This window comes from Leopardus geoffroyi, chromosome C1, assembly GCF_018350155.1.
Source record: "Leopardus geoffroyi isolate Oge1 chromosome C1, O.geoffroyi_Oge1_pat1.0, whole genome shotgun sequence".
NCBI classification, from domain to species: Eukaryota; Metazoa; Chordata; class Mammalia; order Carnivora; family Felidae; genus Leopardus; species Leopardus geoffroyi.
Window position 1 is genome coordinate 84,519,584 of NC_059328.1, and position 22,814 is coordinate 84,542,397.

Below are 22,814 nucleotides of genomic sequence, written 5' to 3' on the forward strand. Positions count from 1 at the left end.
AGGTCCTATCTCCAAATAGAGTCACATTGAAGGCTAGAGCTTCAACATACGAATTTTGGAGGGGCATAATGCAGTCCAGAACAGACTCCTGTTGCTCTCCCAATTCAATACATTGGAATGTTTTATTAGGTTGAACCATATGAACTTGCCATTTCTACAGATGCCAACTAATTGATTATTGGCAACTTCAAATGGATTAACCTATACAAGGTCAATACAAATATGTTTGATTGTTGAACTATCCAGATGATTATCCCATAAATTATCACATTAAGAAATAATAAGTTACATTTACTCATTTTTAATGATATCCATGCCCTCCCAATATGATAGATTTCCAGTTGAACTCTTTAAAAGTTAAGTTTGAGACCAAGTGTATTTTTATTACCTCATTGTAAAAGTCAGAAAGCATGAGTTAAAATGACATCAATGGCACATAACTTTAACGACTTACTTGGCAGTACAACTGTACTAAAACTGAAGGACAGTCTTACTCAGTTGTGCAGCCAGAAGTACAAAATGAATAAACATTAGGGAGTTTGGGCTAAGCACACATATATTTTTTGTCTTTGGGTCAGAAATTTAATTGCTTCTTCTTGCTCATATAGGATTAGGATGCTGAATGCTATGCTCCAGGAATTGCAACAAATCAATTACTGACAAGTAATGGAGTCCAGTATCAAGTGAGATAAGGATGCTTAGGAATCATTTTCGTCAGAAGGCTTACCAGTGCTGTCTGAATCACCCAAGCCTTCTTTGTGTTTTATTGCCTCCTTCTCTCCAGCTGGCTATGACTGCATACAAGGACCAGAGAAAATAATGCATCTATCATATATCATCCTCAGATTACATGGACCCCCAGTTCTGTCAGTGTTGCTCAAAACAAGTTTCCCAAATTCCTTGCCTGTAGACACTTGCCCCATAAGATAACCTTGTACTGGAAAAGCACGCAAGTTTGTGTTTTCACTTATTTAGAAACCTATTTATTAAGAATTTACACTCTACAAAGATCTGACCTAGGAATAGCAGAACAGATTATCTCCCATCTGCTCATAAAACAGATGATAAGAAAGTCAGTGTTACAAGTTCCCACACCTGAAAACCAGGAGAATAAAAATTTCTAAAAATATATACTGTCCTACCTTAATGTGGTTGAAAATGGGAGGGAAAACAGACATGATTTATTATTATTATTTTGCTAAACACTTTTCATGCTTTAATCTTATTTATTTCTAGAACCTTGTAAAATAAGTATCAATCCCCCCTGCCTTTGCCAAATCTCAATCTCAGAGAGGGTTTCCCACTTTCCCATGATTAATAAGTAGCAGAACTGATGTTTGAATCTAGATCTGGCTGGATTGCATCATATTGACATATGCTGTGTCAATTCTTCAAATACCATTTATCTTTAATATAAATATATTAAAATATATATTTGAATAGATAAACAAGATGTGGTATATCCATATTAAAGTATACTACCCAACCGTAAAAAGGAATAAAACTCCATAACTTGGATGAATCTTAGAGGCATTATGCTGAGTGACAGAAGCCAGTCTCAAAAGGTTACATACTATGCAATTCTATTTACATGTCATTCTTGGAAAGACACACCTACAGTGATGGAGAACAGATCAATGGTTGCCAGAGACTAGGAGTGGGTGTGTGGTATGTTATAAAGGAGTAGCACTAAGGAGTTCTTTGGGGTGGTGGACCTGTTCTGCATCCCAATTTTGGCAATAATCTGAACTACACATGTGATGTAATTCATAGAACTATACACTAAGACCTCAAAAATGATTGAAAAGGAAATACTCGAAGGGTGAAAAATGGCAGATATTTTTCTAATAAGACTTCTGGGTTTTTTTTTTATAGTTTTATTCTTACACATAAAGGTGGCATGTTTTATGAGAGTTTGTAATCCCATAGAGAAAAGTATATATTCTGGCTTACCTGTATCTCAAAGACAATAAAATGTGATGCTTAGGAATGATGGAGACTGATATGTACTTGCAAGTTTCTCGGAGTTGGTATATATGTTTTATATCTGAAGGAATAATGTGAGCATTTCAGATAAGAATTCAGTGCATTAGGGGTGCCTTGGTGGCTCAGTTGGTTAAGTGTCTGACTTCAGATCAGGTCGTGATTTCATGGTTCATGGGTTTGAACCCCTTGTCAGGCTCTGTGCTGACAGCTCAGAACATGGAGCCTGCCTCAAATTCTGTGTCTCCCTCTCTCTCTGCCCCTCCCCCTGCTCTCACACTCTCTCTCTCTCTCTCTCTCTGAAAAGTAAATAAACATTAACAAAATTAGAATTCAGTGTATTGAGAGGAACATCCCATCCAATAGAGGAGTGAGGGGGATAATGTAGATAAATCTTTCTGCCAGAGCCATTTCCCACAATAGTTGGTGGCAGAAATAGGCACCCTATCCCAGTGATTAGAGGAAAGCACACTGATTCTCATGGAGAACTAGAGAACTATGAAAGAGACATTGGAAAAAACACAGTTGTGCCAGTTAAGCCTAGCAAATGGAGTTTGGGAAGAGGCTGGAGCTGGTGGAAGGAGAGAGTACCAGGCCTTCACCTGGTCACATCAGGTAACAGGTCATCCTCTGACCATATCCACTGACGACATCCCCTTGCTATACCTAAAACTTATAGCTTCGTCAGGATTGGCTTAGGAACTTGCATCCTTGAAGGTTAGGGAGGCTGCAGAGGGTGAGCTGGCCCTTTAAGCAGTTCTGCTGTAGCTTCAAAAGGTTACCGTGCTTTCCCAAGACTTCGGGCATGTTATTAAATGAGTTAATGTATGTGAAAAGAGTACTATAAATTGTAGGGTACCACAGAAGCACTAGTTATTATTAACCTTGAGGCGGGGAGACTGACTCAATGGAATATATTAAACTAGAGGATTAATCTGTAAGGTAACCAAAATACCAAATGCTCGGTCTTCCAAATTTTTAAACATGCACTTCAGGTAGACATAATCCATATGTGCCTGCACATTGTGCACATATTCATACTGCACATTAATAAACACATATAAATGAGCTGAAAATTGTGAATTACTCAGTAAAACCACAGCAGCCCATCTTGATAAGATTACCCCTTCAGAAAAATCCATTAAAATGCAAATATGTTAAATAAATCAAATTTGGGGGGTCAAATTTTCTAGGGAAGTACAATCTGTTAGCAATATTGCATCTCTATGGAATTTCCATCTGAATTGTACTAATGATGTGCAGACTGAGAGTGCAGTGAAAGAAAAATTTCCAAGACTATGGGCTTCAGCTCTAGCAGATGTTGTATGTTCTGATAACTAAATCAAAATGAGATGGATAAAAACCATTGCACACACTTTACATATATTTTCTAAAAGAGAGATACTCTATAATGAGCAATTCAGAGAGGAAATAAGGAAGTATACACTATCTTAAAATGACATAATTCACATATATCAAAATATTAAATATATTTACAACATTATGCCAATCTCTTTTATAGGCATACTGGGTACAGGCTTGAATTCTGTAACAATGAACTTCCTAGGCAGAGCTCCTTTCTACCCAAGTGATTCAGAAGGGAGAGTGAGGATGTCATATTTGATGCATCTACGGCCCCCAAGCTTCTCTAATGAAAACTAGGATTCAGACTAAGACAGTAAATAGCTGTTGGTTTTATCATTATTGTCTTGTTCTGCCCAATGTTTCATCATATCCCTTTGAAGTCATTCAAGTAGGACTGCTCAAAGCCACTGTCTGAGGTAACCTAGTGCAGAGGAAGTCTGCCAGACTCAAAACATTGTGGTTGTGTGTGTGTGTGTGTGTGTGTCTTCTTTTATACACTTCAGAGCACTTGCATCCCTGACCATATTCTGTGACTCCATCCTTCTTTACTCTGACATAGTTCCCAAACTTTGCTACACACTGGAATCCCTAGAAGGCTTTTACAACTGTTGCTGTCCAGGTCATACCCCATACTGGTTAGATCAAGATAGGAGCCAGGCAGTAGTGTTTTTTGTTTTGTTTTTTTTAATAATCCTTAGGCAATCCCAATGTGTAGCAAAATTTGAGAACCACTACTTTATGGCCGATCTGACATAAGGCATAGTACTTGATACTCTATGTATATTTGACACTCCGTGTATATTTGTAGAGTAAATGAAAGAATCTAGCCTCAGATCAAAAAGTCTTCCACTTACTGGGGTTCAGTTGCACCTTTTTTTTTACAGTCATTTCCCTAATACTCCCTCAAATAACAAAGAGACAAGTGACACATCTCATTATTTACAAATATCCAAATCAAAACAACAACATACTGGGATGTTTGTTTTTTTTAAACATTGAATTACAAATGACATATGCAATGATAAAAACCCATGCTAGTGAGAATGTGTTGTGAACATTCTCATACACTACTTTGTAGTACAGCCTTATTGGAAGCCTTTTAGCTTAGATGCAACAACAACAACAAATGGATCCTTAGTTGCATATTTTTAAATCTATCCCAGGAAAATAAGTGGAACTTAAGAATAGAAATAATGGTTTGCCACGTTATTTAAAACATGATGAAATGGAAGTATTTAAATCTCTAGCAACAGGGCATTTTTGAGTGAATTATGAAATAGCAACTCAATAGCATAAAAATGTTACCGAATAATTTTTAAGAATATTGAAATTATTTTATTAGAACTAGACTCAGATTCTCTTATGATGCTCCACTTTTTCTCTACTTCTAAATCTTTCTTTAGAAAAAAATCACTTAATAATGGAAAAACAAAGCATAACAAAATAATATCACTGGGAAGGCTATAATCGAGGTCTAAATGAACACATCAAACCAAGATGATGATACCTAAAATGAAAAATGAATCATGTCCCATGAAGGAAATTGCCTATGCAACGCTCATTCTTATTTAACTGTCACAACTACACAAATACTATCAGTTTAGTATGAGTGATCTCATAACTCATGGTCCAGTGTAGCTAGCAATCATTTTACAGAGGAGGTCGAATTTCACTAGAACCTTGATTATGTTTGGAATTTTGTAAGAGGAAAAATTTTAACAAGAGTTTCAAAATCTTAAAGAACATTTCTTTCACAAATAGGGGGCAAGAGCAAGGCTGGTGTGTTTGGGAGGCAGGTGGAAAATCAGCTTATCTAGAAGGGAGGGTCAGTCTTGGGGAGAAGTGGGAAGCTATTTTGGACAGGGAGATCGAACCCAGATGGTAACAAGCCTTAGAAAAAAGCATATCTAATAGTCTGAGCTTTATGTTAAAAATAATGGGGAATATCTATACCATTTTATTAAGAAGGAGACAAGTTTCAAACCGCACAAAGTGAGGATTATTTGAACATTGGTTTGGTTAATAATTGACACAGTAGGGGAATGGGAGACACACAAATGATCACTTGAGAAGCAAAGGTAATGATCCAAAATATAAGAGTGATCTTTTCAAAACTCCAACGCTAATCGTGTCGCCCTGTTTAAACACTTCAGTCACTTTATTTGATCTCAAAATAATATATATATATATATATATATATATATATATATATATATATATATATTCCTTAACATGATGTATAAGGCCCTACATGGCATAACCCCTTAATTACCTTTCGAATTCCCCTATTCTGTACCACATTACCCCTAAATCTACACACTGTTTACGTCAACCTCTACTCACCATACCATCGTCAATCATCAGGCATTTGCACATATAGAATGCTGCCTGGAATGTTTCTCTCTGCCTTCTTTGCCTAATTAACCCCTGCTTATACTTCATATTTCAGTGTGAGTGTCATTTCCCAGAGATCCTATTTCCCACCTCCCGAATCCTCCCATTACAGGCTCACATGCTAAGCACCAAGTGCCTTTCAGGTATTACAATTGTCCATGTTGAGGTCATGCATTTGTTTGGGTTATAGCTTGATAGCCCTTTGTTCACTCTTCTCAGCCCCATGAGGGCTGAATCAATGTTTCATCTTTCTTTTACATCTCCACTGCCTAAAAAATGTCCCGGCACCTGGTATGTACTTAATAAGTAGTTGTTTAAGGCACACATGATAAATAAGAAGTAGAATAGGGTGGTGGTAGAGGTACAAATTGAAGAGAAAGAGTAGGACAGGCATTTTAAAAGAAGAATCCATAGAAACAAAGGAGAGTGATGAATAAAAGATGATGCCAAAGATTTTTGTTTGGAGGGCTAGGAGAGCTAGTGCCACTGGCCATAGCAAAGGGGAACATGAGGTGGAGGGGGGCAGGTAGATTTAACACTGTAAAGGTAGAAATACAGCAGACTCAGAGACACAGATGCGGGACTTATCTACATAAAAAGGATGATTAAGAATGAAGAATATCCCACACTGCTTGTGTATATATAGCTTCCTGAGCTTAGAGTAACACTCATGATGTATCTTACTGACTTCTCCCCAAGCAGGAGCATGATTTATCTGACTTGGTGTGACAGTGACGTTCACTGGTTCATGCCTTTCCACTGGGTAAATCTTATCTATTTAAAGGCTAAAAGATTCTGGAGATTCAGCACCCTCTATTTTTTGGAAGACAGCAATTCTGGGTAAGTCTGCTCTTTGAGTCTAATTTGTCTCCTTAAATAGGTTCTTTCAGTCTCTGAGTTTGGTATCAGTGGAGAGGTAGAGAATATTAGCATCCTTTTTTGGTCATTGATCTATAGAAACAGTTAATATCCATTTGCTGATCTCCTAGTCTAGTTTTCCAATTGGTTCAATATTATGCAGTAGAATCAAATGTGTGTTAAATATTAGCCCCCTAGAACTCCAATATTCTAGAAATGTTTAGAAAGGGAGTGTAAGGTGAAGGATAATAGAGCAGCCAGTGAAACAGAGAATTCATCATTGAAAATGCTTGAAGATACTGAGGATTTCCCAGTGTCAAGGAGACCAAGGAGGAAAAGTTCACAAAGGACATGGAAAAGGAGCACAGATGTGGGATTTAGGGAAATGTTTGAGCCACTGGATGTGGTGATTGGGTACCCGGTCACCTGTACAATTTTGTTCTACATTGAATGGTCAAAGAGGAAGCCCGATTTCAGAAGGCAGTAGAGAAACAGAGGCAGCAGGTCCAAATTATTTGCTGTAGTAGTTTGAGAATCAGAATTGTGAGGGTGATAGAATGGTGGCTGGAGAAGGTCACAAGGTAACGCCCATTTTGTTGTGTTTTTCTTTCCAAATAAAGCACAGATCAGTGCACACGTTTGATGATTAAGAACCCATAGGAGTATGAATGAATGAAGAGGCCAGAGCCGGGAAAATCTACTCATGGGGATAGATTTTGAAAGAGACAAGAGAGTAAGAAGGTGAGTTGAGCAACAGGGTCAGCCTTTGTGGAGCCATCTTCCTTCACTGAGACCAGAGGGTGAGTTTAGATATAGCAACCCCATTAGAAAACAGAGATGAGAACCTAGTGAGGTCCTCTACCAAAAGGAAGCTGAGAGAGAAGAGCCAGTGAGAAAGTAGATCAATCAAAACATAATGTTCTCAAGAAGGCTGGTAACTCTCACTTTATCTGAAAACAAGCACTGTTCCCTCTTTAATTTAGCTCTGGTATCAAAGTCTCTCTTTTGGATTATTGAGTGAGTGAGAAGTGTTCTAAAATAGAACACACTAGCGCAATTGAAAAGCAGAGTTTTAGAAGGATATATATATATGTGTGAAAGGACCTTGGCATCCCAATTTGGAAAGCCAAACTCCTAAGAGTACAAAGCTTATTCTTGAGGTTGAGAGGCAGACTTGAAGGCTCTAGGAAACATGGCTTCCACTCCCTTGACTCTTTCTGTTCCCCCTAACACCAGTTCTTCCCTTTCCCTTTGGGAAAAAACAGCAAGGACACAAAACCCTTTTATTTTTTCTCTTTTAGCAGTTAAATTATCTTATGAATATGACTTCTTTCTAATGAATCCTATACCAGAACAACTAAAGTTGTGCCAAACCCACTGATTGATCTGATGCCATGTTTTGGGGCTGAACTAAGTCATGGGCCACGTCCAATCAGCATAGCATGGGAAAAATGCAAAACAGAAAATTAATCCCACAAGGTTTTTCACATAGTCTAGCACCTGTCAGTGAAAATCAGTAATGTGTTACACTACCCTCTTCTTTTGTGTGAGAAAGATGAAAACATTTCAAAATGTACAGTAAAAAAGTTTTGTATTAAAAACAAAAGGCCAAAGCAATATAGTTGGTGTGAAGATTGGTCAGGTATAAAACCATTCCTTTTTAATAATGATTTGTTTTCAAAGAACATGAAGCACAGAAAAATAAAGTTTATTAATTAACAGTTTTCGTTTGTTCCCATCCACAGGAAAATGGATGACCAAAAAGAATTAAATAATTCAGTGATTTCCCTGGAATCAGCAAGTTAGTATCATTTGAAAATGAACTTCTTAACATAAAACCATAAATAAAATGTGTCATAGAGGGGTACTGGCTACTTTCAGAATGTGACAAGAGCTCCAATTTCCTTTTTTTTTCTGCATTATGAAACATTTCAGACATTCAGAAAAGTACAAAAATAATATTTTTAAAAACCTGTGGACCCACTACTACTCAACTTAAAGAATTTCTGTGGAAAATTGTAAAAGTATATATATATTTTAAAGACAGAGAGAGAGAGAAAGCTTGTGCATGAGTGGGGCGGGGGGGGGGGAGCAGAGGGATAGGGGGAGAGAGAGAGAGAGAGAGAGAGAGAGAGAGAGAGAAAGAATCTCAAGCAGGCTCCACACCCAGCACAGAGCCCAAGTTGGGGCTCTACCCCACAACTGAATTTGAAATCATGACCTGATTCGAAATCAAGAGTCAGACAGATGCTTAATCAACAAAGCCACTTAGACACCCCAACAAGTATGTAACATTACAGAGAATAGTATAATAAACCTTCTGTCCTTGTTCACCTTTAGTAATTATCACTTCAAACTTGTTCTGTCTTTGCTCTAATTCTTCATTCCTCTAGATTATTTAGAAGCAAATTCCCAACATGTCCTTTCATTCATAAATAATTCAGTACATATCTCTATATAATGATAAGTACTTTTTAAAAAAAAAACAAACCAAAATTAGAATAATGACACTTAATAACTGTTTAATATCATCCAATATCTGTCCACTCAGTAGTCAAATTGCCCCTATTGTGTAATTTTTATTTTTTATAGTTTATTCAAATAAAAATGCAAATAAGATTTAAAGTTTGCAATTGGTTATGATGTCTCTTATTGCTATATTAATTTGTAACTTTCCTTTCCATAAGTTTTTTCCTTTGAATTTATTAAAGAAATCATTCATTTAACCCATAAAGTCCCTATAGTCTAGATTTTGATAATTGCATCTCTGTAGGGTCAGTTAACATGTTCTTATCCCCTGTATTTCTGTGTATAGGAAGGTAGATCCAGTTTGGTTTTTTTGGGTTTTTTTTTTTTTTCATGAATATTTCATAGGTGTGTATATGACATCTGCTTTGTTTTGTTCTGTTTTATTTTCCTCTGTTAGTGCTGTTATCAACCATTGAAGATTATTACCTAGATTTGTTAGTTTTTTTAGGTACTGAAAAATATTAATTTTATCATTTCTTCTTTATTCATTATCTCTAATACCTCTATAAAGAGAAACATCACCTCATCAACTATTTGATTATTAAATAGTACAACTTATGCAGAAAAGGCAGGATACATTTTCGATTAGTTCCCTTTACTTACCAGTTTAAAAACATGAATTGGCTTCTTAGCATATTCCAAAGGTGAAGGAGAGTTTAACATATATTATCTATATACTATTAATATATTGTCATATTATTAATATACTATTTTAATATATTGCAATAATATGTTATTAAGATTATATTCATCATTATATTTATTATAATTATGTATAATATAATAATAATATAATATATGCAATATTATATAATTATAAATATATGGATTTAAACATATTTGATGTTTCAATTCATTACATTATTATTTTTATTTGTACTTCAGGTATCCTATTTTTAGCCAGCAGGATTGTGTTCACATTAGTTTCATGGATCTTTTCGATGTAACTCTATCATGGTTAGTTTCCTCACTTCTGGTATGATAAAATGTTCCAGGATCATTTCATACATGTTTTGCCCTAGACCTAGAATCAGCTCTTTTTCTAAGTTACTTTGGTCCCTTCAGGAGGAAATGATACTTAGAGACCAAAATCTGGTCAATAAACTTTGCTTTATTGCCACCCGATCTGTTACTGCGTATAGTCTTTTTCAATGGATAGAGCTATTGTTTTTTTCTCTTAGAGAAAATATACCGTGAGTTCATACTGAGATTCCAATTCTGAGTCAGGAATACAGGGTTTATATTTAAGCTCTTTGGTCTTGCATCTATACCTCATCTCTTTGGTCCTGAAAATCCTGTTTCATGAGCACACCTACATAATTATATGCATTTTTCAACACTGTCAATAACTAAAGGTTTTTGTTGTGGTTTTTTTTTTTTCCTTTTGGGTAGGGTCAGTCTTTGTGTGTTTGTTTGTTTTTAGGGTATTTCCCATCAACTGTGGAGACAAATTCCTGTGTTTTAAAGTCATTTTAGGGGCGCCTGGGTGGCTCAGTCGGTTGAGTGTCGGCTCAGGTCATGATCTCACAGTTCGTGGGTTCGAGCCCCGCGTCGGGCTCTGTGCTGACAGCTGAGAGCCCTGAGCCTGCTTCCGATTCTGTGTCTCCCTCTCTCTCTGCCCCTCCCCCACTCACACTGTCTCTCTCTCTCTCCTTCAAAAATAAATAAACATTAAAAAAAAATTTAAGGGGCGCCTGGGTGGCGCAGTCGGTTAAGCGTCCGACTTCACCCAGGTCACGATCTCGCGGTCTGTGAGTTCGAGCCCCGCGTCGGGCTCTGGGCTGATGGCTCAGAGCCTGGAGCCTGTTTCTGATTCTGTGTCTCCTTCTCTCTCTGCCCCTCCCCCATTCATGCTCTGTCTCTCTCTGTCCCAAAAATAAATAAACGTTGAAAAAAAAAATTTAAAAAAAAAAAAAAAAATTTAAAGTCATTTTATTTTAAATAGTTCCTCCCTATTTGGTTATACCACCAACTTGAAACCTAGTTAGATTCTTTCTTTTCATTTTGCTTTGCAGTTTTAGAGATTGCTTTCTCCCTTCTGATTTGGTTCATAGCATATAAACTATTTACAGAGTAAATTGTAAGAGAATCCTTCCTTCATGGAACCTTGAAGTGACAACCTCCCCAGCTGACACCTCGATTGACCTTGTGTGGGAACCCGAGCTGAGGACTCAGCTAAGCTGTGTCTGAATCCCTGACCTACACAAACTGTGAGATAATAGATGTTCATCATTTTAGGCTGCTAAATTTTGTGTTGCTTGGCAATAGATTATTAATACACTGCACTTCTTTTCTTGTTTCTATGCCTAGCCCAGTTTTCTATAAGGTCCGTGGCAGTTTTCTATTTTTAGAAGCTCTTTTTATATTAGAGTTACTATCTCTTTGTCTGTAACTTAAGTACTTCCCCGATTTGAAATTATTTTATTTCATAAAATAAAATACTCAAAATTTTCCATCTTTTCCCTTATTTTTCTCAATTTGGATAACAGGAAAGTTTTGTTTACTACCAGGTTATAGAAGAATTTACTCATGTATTCATTCTAGTACTTATATAGCTTAGTATTTTACATTTTGGTCTGTGACTCACTTGGAGTTATCCATAAGTTGGATGAGTGTAAGATACTAAAGTGTTGTTTAGCTTAGGTGGCCTGGTGTAGTGGAATCATAAAGTTGAGAGTTAGATCGTGTTTGAATCTCAGCTCTGCTTTTTTTGTAAGCCCTATAACCTTGAGCAATTATTTAACATCTCTGAGCCTCAGTTTCCACATCTCAGAAGTGAGGACAAATAAATTTAACACGCCTGTCATAGTATTTGACCCCAAGTAAGTAATCAACCAATGTTAGCTGCTATTATTCTTATTGTTAATACATACCTTGTAATTGACCTATGTTTTCATTAAATCTCTGGGTATAATTGGACTTGCAACTTGTTGAGCACAAATCCTGGACCAAACTTTCATAAATATACAAGCTTCTGGGAACTTTGTTTTCTTTGAAAATTAAGATTACTAATGAATGGGGATATTGTGTTTATGTGTGTGTGTGTGGAATATATATATGTGGAGTGTGTGTGTGTATGTGAGAGAGAGAGATAAAGTGAGCTATCTTCAAGATCCTGATTGTATCCAAAATAGTTCTAATACAGTTCTGATGGGTTCCTCTAGCTATTTTCTTAATTCTTTTATCTTTTCTTTCTTTTTTTAAATTTAAAGCAGAGCTTGTTGAAAAAGAGTGGGTCATATCACCTTCTATTGATAGTCTCATATCCCCATTCTCTTTTTAGCTCACAGTAATCTCGCTTCTTATTTCATTGTTCCATTGAAACTAATCTTTGTAAATTCATATAAATGCCAAATGTTAACAAATACATTCTGTCCTTATAGGTCTTGACCTCTGCAAGTTAGATGTTTGATGTTACTGATTATTCTTTCCTTCGTGAGATTCTCTGCTTCCTTGACTTTCATGATACCACAGTGTCCTGGCTTTCCTTCCATTTCTCTGTCATTTCCTTCTTAGATGTCTTCACAGGCTTCCCCTTCCTTTACTTATATCTTTAATGTTTATGTTTCCTCACGTCACAAACTATGTATGATCCTCACTTCACATGGGACTCCAACATTTTATGTTCATGATTCTGAAATCCATCTTCCTTAGCTCACTATTTTCCCCCTAAATCTTGTCACCATCTGGTATCCAGTATATTTAATTAACTGTTTATTTTTGCTCTTTCTAATTAGGAAGTAAGCTCCATGATGGCAGACATATGATCTATTTTGTTATTTTCCAGAACTTAGAACAATGTTTGGTACATAATACAGATATTCAAGAAATAATTGCTGAATGAATGAATAAAATCTATATTTTGATCATATTTTCCTACATAATCATTTAATTATAAATATTTGTAGCAGGCATACTCTGTGCCAATAACCATCTAAACACTGGAGTTACAGCATTGAGCAAAGCAGACAGAATCCCTGCCCCCATGAAGCTTACATTTGAGCAAATAAACAAGGTATGTAAGTAAATTTTAGTGTAGGTTAAATAGTAATAAGTACAAAGGAGAAAAAATAAAGCTGAGAAAGAGGATTTGAAATGTTAGTTTGTAGGAATTGAAATTTTAGATACAGTGGTCAAGGAAAGCATCACTGAGGAAGTGCGGGAACCAGCCATACATATATCTGGGGGTAAGAACATTCTGGTAGAAAAAACACCAAGTATAACGGCCCTGATGTAGAACTTGCCTGCCTTGCAAAAAAGCAAAGGGGCTGGTATGGCTAGAGTGAAGTGCAGGAGTGGGAGAGAGGTTCATAGGGCACCAGATTCTGTCTTGCCTTGTAGGTCACGGTCAAGCCTTGGGTTTTGTTTTGCATGAGATGAGAAGCCATTGCTAGGAAACAGAGGTGATTCAATGTAGCTGTATAGCAAATAGACTGTAGAAGGATGGGGAAGGGCATAGGCAGAAGCAGGGAGACCAGTTTGGAAGAGACAGTAGGGATCCCTTAACCTCTGGGCCCATATATCCAACTGCCTCATCGTCATTTACATAATCTAAAGCATCACACAGAACACATTTGCAATTAAAGCTATGATCACCTCCCACCTTCCCCACACCTGGTTTTCCTTTTCGTCCCCTATTCTAGTAAAAAGTATGACTTTGTATCCATCCAAACACCAGACCAGAAGCTTGGAAGTTATTTCATTTTGCAACGGATTATGCCTGCTCTCTCTTCCATTCCCTCAGCCTCATCATTTCTTGTCTATTTCATGTACTTTAACCTCTCTGAACCTCAGTTCCTCATCTGTACACTGGCCAACGTACCATATAGGACTTATGTGGGGATTACATAATGCAATGCCTGTGGAGTGTTTTGGTATCACCCCTGTCTCCTAAGAGCTTTCAATAAATACAAACTATTACCGCTATCATCTATGTCAATAGAGGATTACTGAAGGTAAAATGAGGACAAGGTCAGTCTCCAGGAGAGGCAATCCTATCACCAGAGACAGGTAGTGATGCAGGAAAAGCAGAACTAGGGGCCTACTGGGGACGGAAGCTTCAGGTCAGCAAGTGGCTCTCCTAATTAGACCAGGAGTGACAGTTAAACCAGACCCAAGAGGCAACTGTCAATTGAGGCTGTCAGGAGATGGCTGTAAAGCTAGGTGAAGAAAAGTAGGACACACAAGGGACAGTTCTCAGCGAAGTGCTTTTTACACTCTTCTGGGTCAGGGGATTTCAACGTACCTGGCTCCTTTAAGAAGCAATATTAAAAGTAGATGCCTGGTCTTATAGATAGAACTATGTCCCCCTCAAAAATATGTTAAAGTCCTAACCTCCATTACCCCAAAATGCAGCCTGATTTAGAAATGGGTGTGTACAGGGGCGCCTGGGTGGCGCAGTCGGTTAAGCGTCCGACTTCAGCCAGGTCACAATCTCGCGGTCCGTGAGTTCGAGCCCCGCGTCGGGCTCTGGGCTGATGGCTCAGAGCCTGGAGCCTGTTTCCGATTCTGTGTCTCCCTCTCTCTCTGCCCCTCCCCCATTCATGCTCTGTCTCTCTCTGTCCCAAAAATAAATAAACGTTGAAAAAAAAAAAAAAAAAAAAAAGAAATGGGTGTGTACAGAGGTAAGCTATTTAAGATCAAGTCATTACAGTGGGCTCTGATTCAGTATGAATTGGTATCCTTATAAAAAGGGGAAATTTGGACACAGTTAACAGACATGCACAGAAGGAAGATGATGTGGAGATACGCAGGGAGAAGATGTTCATGTGACTGGAGTGATAAATCTATAAGCCAAAGAATGTCAAAAATTGCCAATAAAACCCAGAAGGCAAAAGAGTCAAAAAAGGAGTTTTCCCTAGAAACATCAGAGAAGCATGGCCTTCCAACACCTTGATTTGTGACTGGTAGCCTCCAAAACTGTGAAAGAATAAATCTCTATTGTTTTAAGCCACCCGGTTTTTGGTGCTTTGTGATAGCGGATCTAGGAAACTAATACACCCAGCAATGCAAAATAATAGTCAGTTCTTTTAGACTATATAATAAATGCATTAGATGCTGTGCTAAGCACTTTTCATGGATTTTCACATTCAATCCTCGCGGTTCTGTGGGTACTATTATAAGTTTATTTTATACATGATAGCACTGAGGTTTAGTGAGGTTAAACAACTTGCCTGGTATCACACGATAAGTAGTAAAGGACAGAACCTAAATTTGAACCCACTCTGCCTGACCAGGAACTCAGAGTCTCAACCACTATATACTGCCCCCTAGTGCAAACAATAGCACACTGAAGCTTTAGAGTAGATGTAAGGCAAAAGCTGAGTTCAAGGATATTATCATCTTAGTAAATTACAGGTGTCATCTCTGCATCTATGTGCCATCTTCCTGAAACAGTGCCAAAGGCAGCCGTGGTACCATGGAAAAGAACAGAGTTAGAACTGAATGGTCTGGATTCAACTCAAGACATTTTGATTAGGTAGATGTTCAGCATTGGGGTGAACATCTAACCTCTCAATTTCTTCTTACACAAAAATGTCTCCTGATGCTTCAATTCCTCCTTGTATCTCTTTGTAGTCATTCATTTGTTAATTCAATAAATATATCCTAAGCAATTATTACACATCAACAAACAAGGTGAGATGTTGGGATTTAAAAATGGAAAAGACAGCCTCTGCCTCTCAGAACTCCCAGTCCCAATTTCAACACTTGGATTACATTTCTTGTTGTTTCTGTTATATGTTGGTAATCCTGGTTGACATTAAGGTGGAATCAGATTTTTTCTTACTATTTACTATTTAATATGTATAGCAATAAAGAACACTGATTTTGGAAAAGACAGATCCAAGTTTGAATCTTGTATTTCTACTTTTTAAATTGAAGTGTAGTTGATACACAATGTATATTAGTTTCAAATGTACAACATGATTCACAACTGTATATATTGTGCAGCGCTCACCACTGTAAGTGTAGTTAACATATATCACCATAAAAAGTTATTACAAGGTTATTGACCATATTCCCTGTGGTGTACTTTCCATCCCCATGTCTTATTTATCTTATAACTGGAAGTTTGTACCTCTTAATTGCCTTTACCTATTTTCACCCATTCCCCACAACCCCATCCTCTCTGAACCTGTTTGTTCTCTGTATTTGTGAGTCTGTTTCTGGTTTGTTTGTTTTTTAGACATATGTAAGTGGAACCATACAGTATTTGTCTTTTTTCTGTAAGATTTATTTTACTTAGCATACATAATCCCCACATATTTTTTATGTAACATTGAACAGGTTACCTAAGTTCTCTACACTTAAATTTTCTCATTTGTAAAATGGGGATAATAATACTTCTCTCATATTGTAGTTTTGAGGATTAAATGAGATAGGGTGTACAAAGCAAACATTTCACTGCCTGTCAAATCAAAAAGCTTAATGAATCTAATATTATTGTTAATGACTTGGCACATTTTCTCAAACACAATAAATACTCAAATGGTTAATAAATTATTGAAATATGATATAATGAAAACATTTTATCAACTTCTGGGTTATAAAATGTAACATATTTTCTGCAAAATATGTATGTGCACTTAATCGCTCTGTTACCACTTCTTTTCTAAAGGATAAAATTGGAAAACTGTTTGGAATGCTGCTAAATTTTAATTTTCTGGTGATTAAAAAAGAGACTGTCAATATTTGTTCCACAAGTCAGAAGAGGTAACTAAATATGAATAGCTGATGCATTGAGAGCTCATTTGTATGCAAAATAAATTCAAGGTTATCTGATTGACTGTTTTACTTGAATCAGCTTCTTAGTTAAAAATTAGTCTGTCTCATAATTTTGACAGATTAAAGTAAACAATAACAATAAAAAACAAAATTGAACAAATTGTTTGGAATAGGTATTGCTGTTTACCTCATTTACTTTGACTATCTCTGAAAGTCTAAGCTATATCTGTCAAGAAGCCAGCCTAAACAATAGCTATTCCAGAAGCCATTTATAACCACTGACCTCAAAATAAGCACCAATCTGTTTTTCTTTTATTCCTGTTTCCATAGACCACATTGCAGTAATTATTTGAGTATGAGTCTTAGATCTTTTTGTTGGACCCCAGAGTTCCTGCAGGAAAACAAATCTGTATGACAGGTATCTTTGCTTCTCATGTCATTTAATAAGTGCTTTACATAGAAGATATATCCTTTGCATGAATGAATCAATGAAAACAAGTCAATGGATGAATAAATGAATGAATAGCTGCCTTTCTAAATCATTACTTCATTTAGGAACACTCAGTATAAACATTACCAACAGTTTGAATGTGTGATATTTCCAAATTTTTGCAAATTTAATTTCTAATTAAAAAATTGTTTAATGTATTATAGTGGGACAATCTCACTTTACCTTACACGCTACCATTTACTTATTCATTCAAAATTTATATTGAGTGCCAACTATGTACCAGGTATTGTACTACATAGTGGAGACTCATTCTTCACCCTCCAACAGAATGTTCTCTCTAAAGCAGAAAGACTCCTGTGCTTCACCATTATCTCTTGGATAAAGTTGACATTTTTAACATGGCCCACATTTACCTGCCTACCTCTCTCACTTTATAATTTGCTGTGTGGATCCTTTCCCCCCACAAGGGTAGTCTGCAGCCACTTAGAATTTGAAATTTCTCACCATCATATAAAGTCTCATATTTTATATTTGGGAGATGGTATTTCCTTTGTCCAGATCATCATTATCCATACACATTTTTATTCAGTATTTAAAACTCTGTCAAAGTCACCACTCTGCAATCTCTCTGGGTATACAGAGTCATCTTGACCTCACTTTGTGAAATTTCTCTTTTCAGTAAGTTCTTTGCGTCCTGTATTTGTTTCTGTCATCACATTTAATGCAATCTATCAAAAGCATTGATTTACTAGTACCTCTTTTCTATTGGATTATAATTTCCCTGTGTGTCTCATTTATCTATGTACCTAGTACCAGGAAAATAGAAGGTACTCAATAAATTTGTATCAATGCAAAAAAAAAAAAATCAAGGAACACTTTAAAACTAGCTATTTATCATAAGCATCCAATTCTCCATTCTAACGATTATATTATCTAAAATGTGTTAATTATAACACCTATATTTATATTGCATTTTATAATTTCCCAAATGCACATGAGCTAATTTAAGCTGAAAATGTATATTAAAAGTAAGTTGTATGTGCATAACTTTTGTTTATTTCAAGGTGAGGGACTTAAAAGATGAATTGTGATTTGTAATTTTCTTCTTTCCAGGGCCCTAATGGATCCATATTCCCAGCCCCATGAGGTTGAGCAATGCAGTGTGAAGGGAAGCTGAGCGCACCACTTCCAGATGGAAGCCCTTAGGAGATGGTGCTGACTCCCCTCAGCATGAAGCAATACCTTGCACTCCTAAGTAAAGACAACACAGAACAGCACTCACCACTGACATGGACATGTTGCAGGAGCAAGGAAGACAAACAAGCAAACAAAATCCAAACCTTATGTTGCTGAAAGCCTCTGAGATTTTTAAGGATTTTTGTTACTGCAACACATTCTACTCTATCTTAAATAATAACCAGAGTCTATTTATATGTGAGAATCAAATGATGCCATTTCTTTACATAACTTACTCTCATTCCTACTTATTATTTAATCCACAGAAAGATCAAAGATGTGAACAGTAATATACTGTGATGATCCTGCTGGCTCTGCCTGTATCTTCAGCAGGAATGTCTAGGGAAAGGAATTTAGTCCATCAGCATTAAAATTGTGAATTTGGGTGAGAAAAAAAAAATGAATAGCTGAGACAGGGTGAAGAAAAACATGAGAAATGCATTTAGTTTGGAAGAGGATTCTATCTGAAAAGAGTTAGTGCCTAAGGCCCGACAGACTCATGTTGCTGTTACTTTATTTTTTTCAGAAGATAGGAAGAAGCAGAAATGACTACATCATATGCAGTCCAATAAATCTGATCATTTTTGGAGCAGAGGACTTATTAGTTATTGAGTCCCAACTGCACACTTTAGTTAGTACTGTGGAGATCTAAAAGGGAGGCCTGGGCAGGAATTCCTTCTCTCCAGGTTCTTCCCTCTCAGGTTGGTCTTGAGGTCACTGATTTCAGATACCATTAGGCAGGTTCAACGTATATTCAAATTTGTTTCCCCCATGTTTTCATGTAGATGGTGTAAAAAATAATTTCTTAAAGATATTAATTAGCTCAAGTGGATTCAAACTATGCACTATAGGTGTTCTCAGGAGAAAGAAAAAGGAAGGTAAATTGAGTAGTTACTTATGTGTGTGTGTGTATACATTATATACTGAAGGCACACCCAACAGATGCACATAATTACAATAGTCCCATTATAAAAATATTCACCTTGTCTTCATATTGAAGAGAATGAAAAAGAAAAGTATCAGTGGCATTTCCAAGTTTTCATATCAAGTCCCTAGTTTTGGAAAATTTGAAATCAAAGATTTAATAACTGGTCAAATTCTCACAGTGATTAAAAATATCATATACCTTACTTTTAATTTAATGAACTAGCTCACATCAACTCTTATATTCTATCCTTTATTTCTATTTATGATACTAAAACTGAGACTTTATGATATATGTTCCTTGCTCTTTATAAAATTCAATATATCCAGATATGTTTTTTGCATATAACTAAAACATTTATTACAAACATCCTTTAAATAGTAAGCCCTGGATGAATTTAAATGCTGATGGTCCATCAACTGATTCACAGAGAATCTTGAAGGGCAAAAACTGATGAAGGTGTTATATGGAGCAGTGCCAATTGCAAATCAATCAGAAATGCAAATAAAATAGCTCTCCTACTGCAAGTCAATGTAATTAGGTTTGCCCTTATTTGATTTGCACAAAACTTTTCAGAAATTTGCCTACTGAATAAATGACACATATGCATAAAATTAATCGAAAAGTCTAGTGTTTGTATGCTCTGCCTCCAGGCTGCAAATTTCTCAAATTAATTTCTAAATTTGCCAAGACATGTTTTCAGTCAAATGAGAATAACCATTCTTACACAAAATTGCACGAACATGTTAAACTATTTATGCATTTTCAATTTCGGAAAACTCCTCAGCCACACCCCATCATCTAGCTTCCAACTTGAAACTTCTCATCTATCCTTCCTATTTTTTCCTGTACTTCAGTCCTATCTTTCTGACTCCAAACAGAACACATTTACTAATTCTCAATCTTCAAATAGCATGTATTCTTTCAAAGCCTTTTTATGGAATACTAATCTTGTAGGCACTGGGCTAGGTGTGGGAAAGACAGCACTAACCAAATAATACTTTCCTAATATCATTTAGATTCCAATCTAAAACCAACTCTAAATTTCCTCCATTGGATAAAAACTCTCCAATTGTTCCTGTGACTTGAAAAAAAAATTTAGGCACTATTACCTGAAATTATTATTTTACTTTTTTCTTTCTCTTCAATCTGCCCCTAAGTAGTACTTTTTTCAGCATTTTTATCTTTGTCGTTAATATATGAGAAAAAAATGCTATTGAACAGCTATCACATGTCAAGAACTGTTCTAGGTTGTAGAAATATAAGAATAAAAACCAAAACAAAAAAAGCTTACCTATTACAGGGAGAGAGATAGACAATAAATAAAAATAAAGTGGTTAAGAAAGCTATGAAAAAAAGAAATGCATGAAAAGACTAGGGAGGGTGATTGTGGGGGTTAATTTTAACAAAGAAGACCCTCCTTGCCCTTTGTATAATGTAGAGTATTTCTGGTGCCTTATTACCTTATGCTTGAATGAGTATAATCTGTGGTCTCCCTGACTTTCCTATCTCATCCTCCTAGCTGTCTTTTTTAATCCTTCCAGACTACTCTTCAGAAGACACTGGGTGTAATTATCACATTTCACTTTTTATAAAATGACTTCCAATTGATTCTATGCTAAAGATATCAACTCTAAAATTTTATCTCATTATCTGGTCCTCCTTAAGTTATGTCAACAACTTCCCACTCCTCCCTGGTGCTGACTCCCAAGTCTGTCCTCTTCTTCCCATGTCTTTATTCAAGCTGATCTCCTGTCTTGGAATTCTCTACCCTTTCCTTTCCAATATCTCCCTTCCCTTCTCCTAAACTTCCACTCAAGCCTCAGTTTTCTCCTGAAGTTTTTCTGTCTAACCTTGGATTTGGAGAGAGTCTTTTCTCCAAAGTTCTATAAAAAGAAGATTGAAAACCAAAAATTTAGATCTTTATCTTACCCTAACTTATATCACTCTTTAACTATTGTGTGACAGTCTCCAGTCCTGCTTCAGCTGGTAGGACTTCAGCTCAGCACTGACAAAGACCAGTGCTCATCACTTGGTATCTTTGTCCCCTGAGAACAGGCATAACGTGTTCTCATGCTCTTTTAAATATCCCTCATTGTCTACAACAAGAGCTCCATAAAAACAGTCTTTTGATTATGAATACATTTCTTGTTTGTTTATGTTTTTAAAACAGAAAATCTGGAGACTATTTCTTAGGTTTATAAATTTCTGACCTCCTTCTTCTAATTAACCTTGAAGTCCCACTTGAAATATTCTGCCTCTTAGAGGTTCCATATATCACCATCTATCTCCAGTGAATAATTTGGCTTCCCACATCAGAAGATTCCACTAAATAATGAAGTTACAAAAATGTAACCCCAGAGAGCACTTACATTATTTAGATTATTTTCTTTTATTCACTGTTGGAACTTCCTTTAATCCTGCAGTGCCTCCTAGAATGCATAGTTCATTTTAAATTATAACACATTATGTAAGTCATACCAAAATCCACCCATTACCTTCATATGCCAAAGATCCTAAAATAAATTTGTTTTTTTGAAAACTTTTCATAGAAAATTGTGATGATATTTTGCCATCCTTGATACTCAGTCTCCTAGTTCCCCAACATCCCATGGTGTAAAACTCTGGGCAAATATCTGCCTACTACTCTTCACTTTGTGAGAAAGATGAAGGCAAGACAATCTTCATGGGACCCAGCTTCCTGTAACCACAGAGACCAAAGAATCTGAACACTAAAGTGCCTTCTAACTGGGTCCAGGTGCCGCGTTTTGTGTAGCTGATCTGCCCATGAGTGATTCCTCTTTGCGTAGTGTTTAAGATGCACGCAAATAGCCAGATTGTTTTTGTTGTTTTCTGTGCTCTTGGCTACTTCATTCTAATATTATCGCATATAGAAATAAAAGCTTTAAATCTTTTTAGGACTTTGTCTAGGGATATTTTGCATGCTTCTTTTGCAAGTCCGCTGCCACCGCTTCAGAATCTCCCCTTCATTCAGGATATCATACACAGACCGAGAGAAAAAGCGGATTCTCTGCTTTACTTACATTAAACCCTTCCAGGTATAATTAAATAAAAGTCTGTTCTTTTGTATGCCAGTATAATTGTACTTAATTTTATTGCTAGTTTAACCTTTGAATTATTTTAAAAAGGGGAAAAATACAAGTACTTATAAAGCATGTCTTTATTATTGCAAATCTTTTTCATTTTAATTCTATGCTGAGTGTACTAGTAAAAAGAATGTGAGTGACCTTGTGTCAATCATGTCTCCCCTGCGTCTCGTATCTTGCCTGGAACACAACAAATCCTTGAAAGATAAATGTCAAACGAGTAAATAAATGAATAAATGTG

General features: G+C 36.3%; 1 long non-coding RNA gene across 3 annotated transcripts in view; it reads left to right on the forward strand.

The window, feature by feature from the left end:
* Positions 1–22,380, forward strand: part of LOC123598300 — a 33,472-nt gene extending 11,092 nt beyond the window's left edge. For 2 of the 3 annotated variants that reach the window (XR_006712527.1, XR_006712526.1), the window contains exons 2-3: positions 17,185–17,272; positions 18,419–22,380. This is a non-coding gene — a long non-coding RNA (uncharacterized LOC123598300). Of the gene's footprint in view, positions 1–8,345; positions 8,402–17,184; positions 17,273–18,418 lie in introns of all 3 variants that reach the window. The other variant, XR_006712525.1, reaches the window with a different exon arrangement.
* Positions 22,381–22,814: the final 434 nt, after the last annotated feature.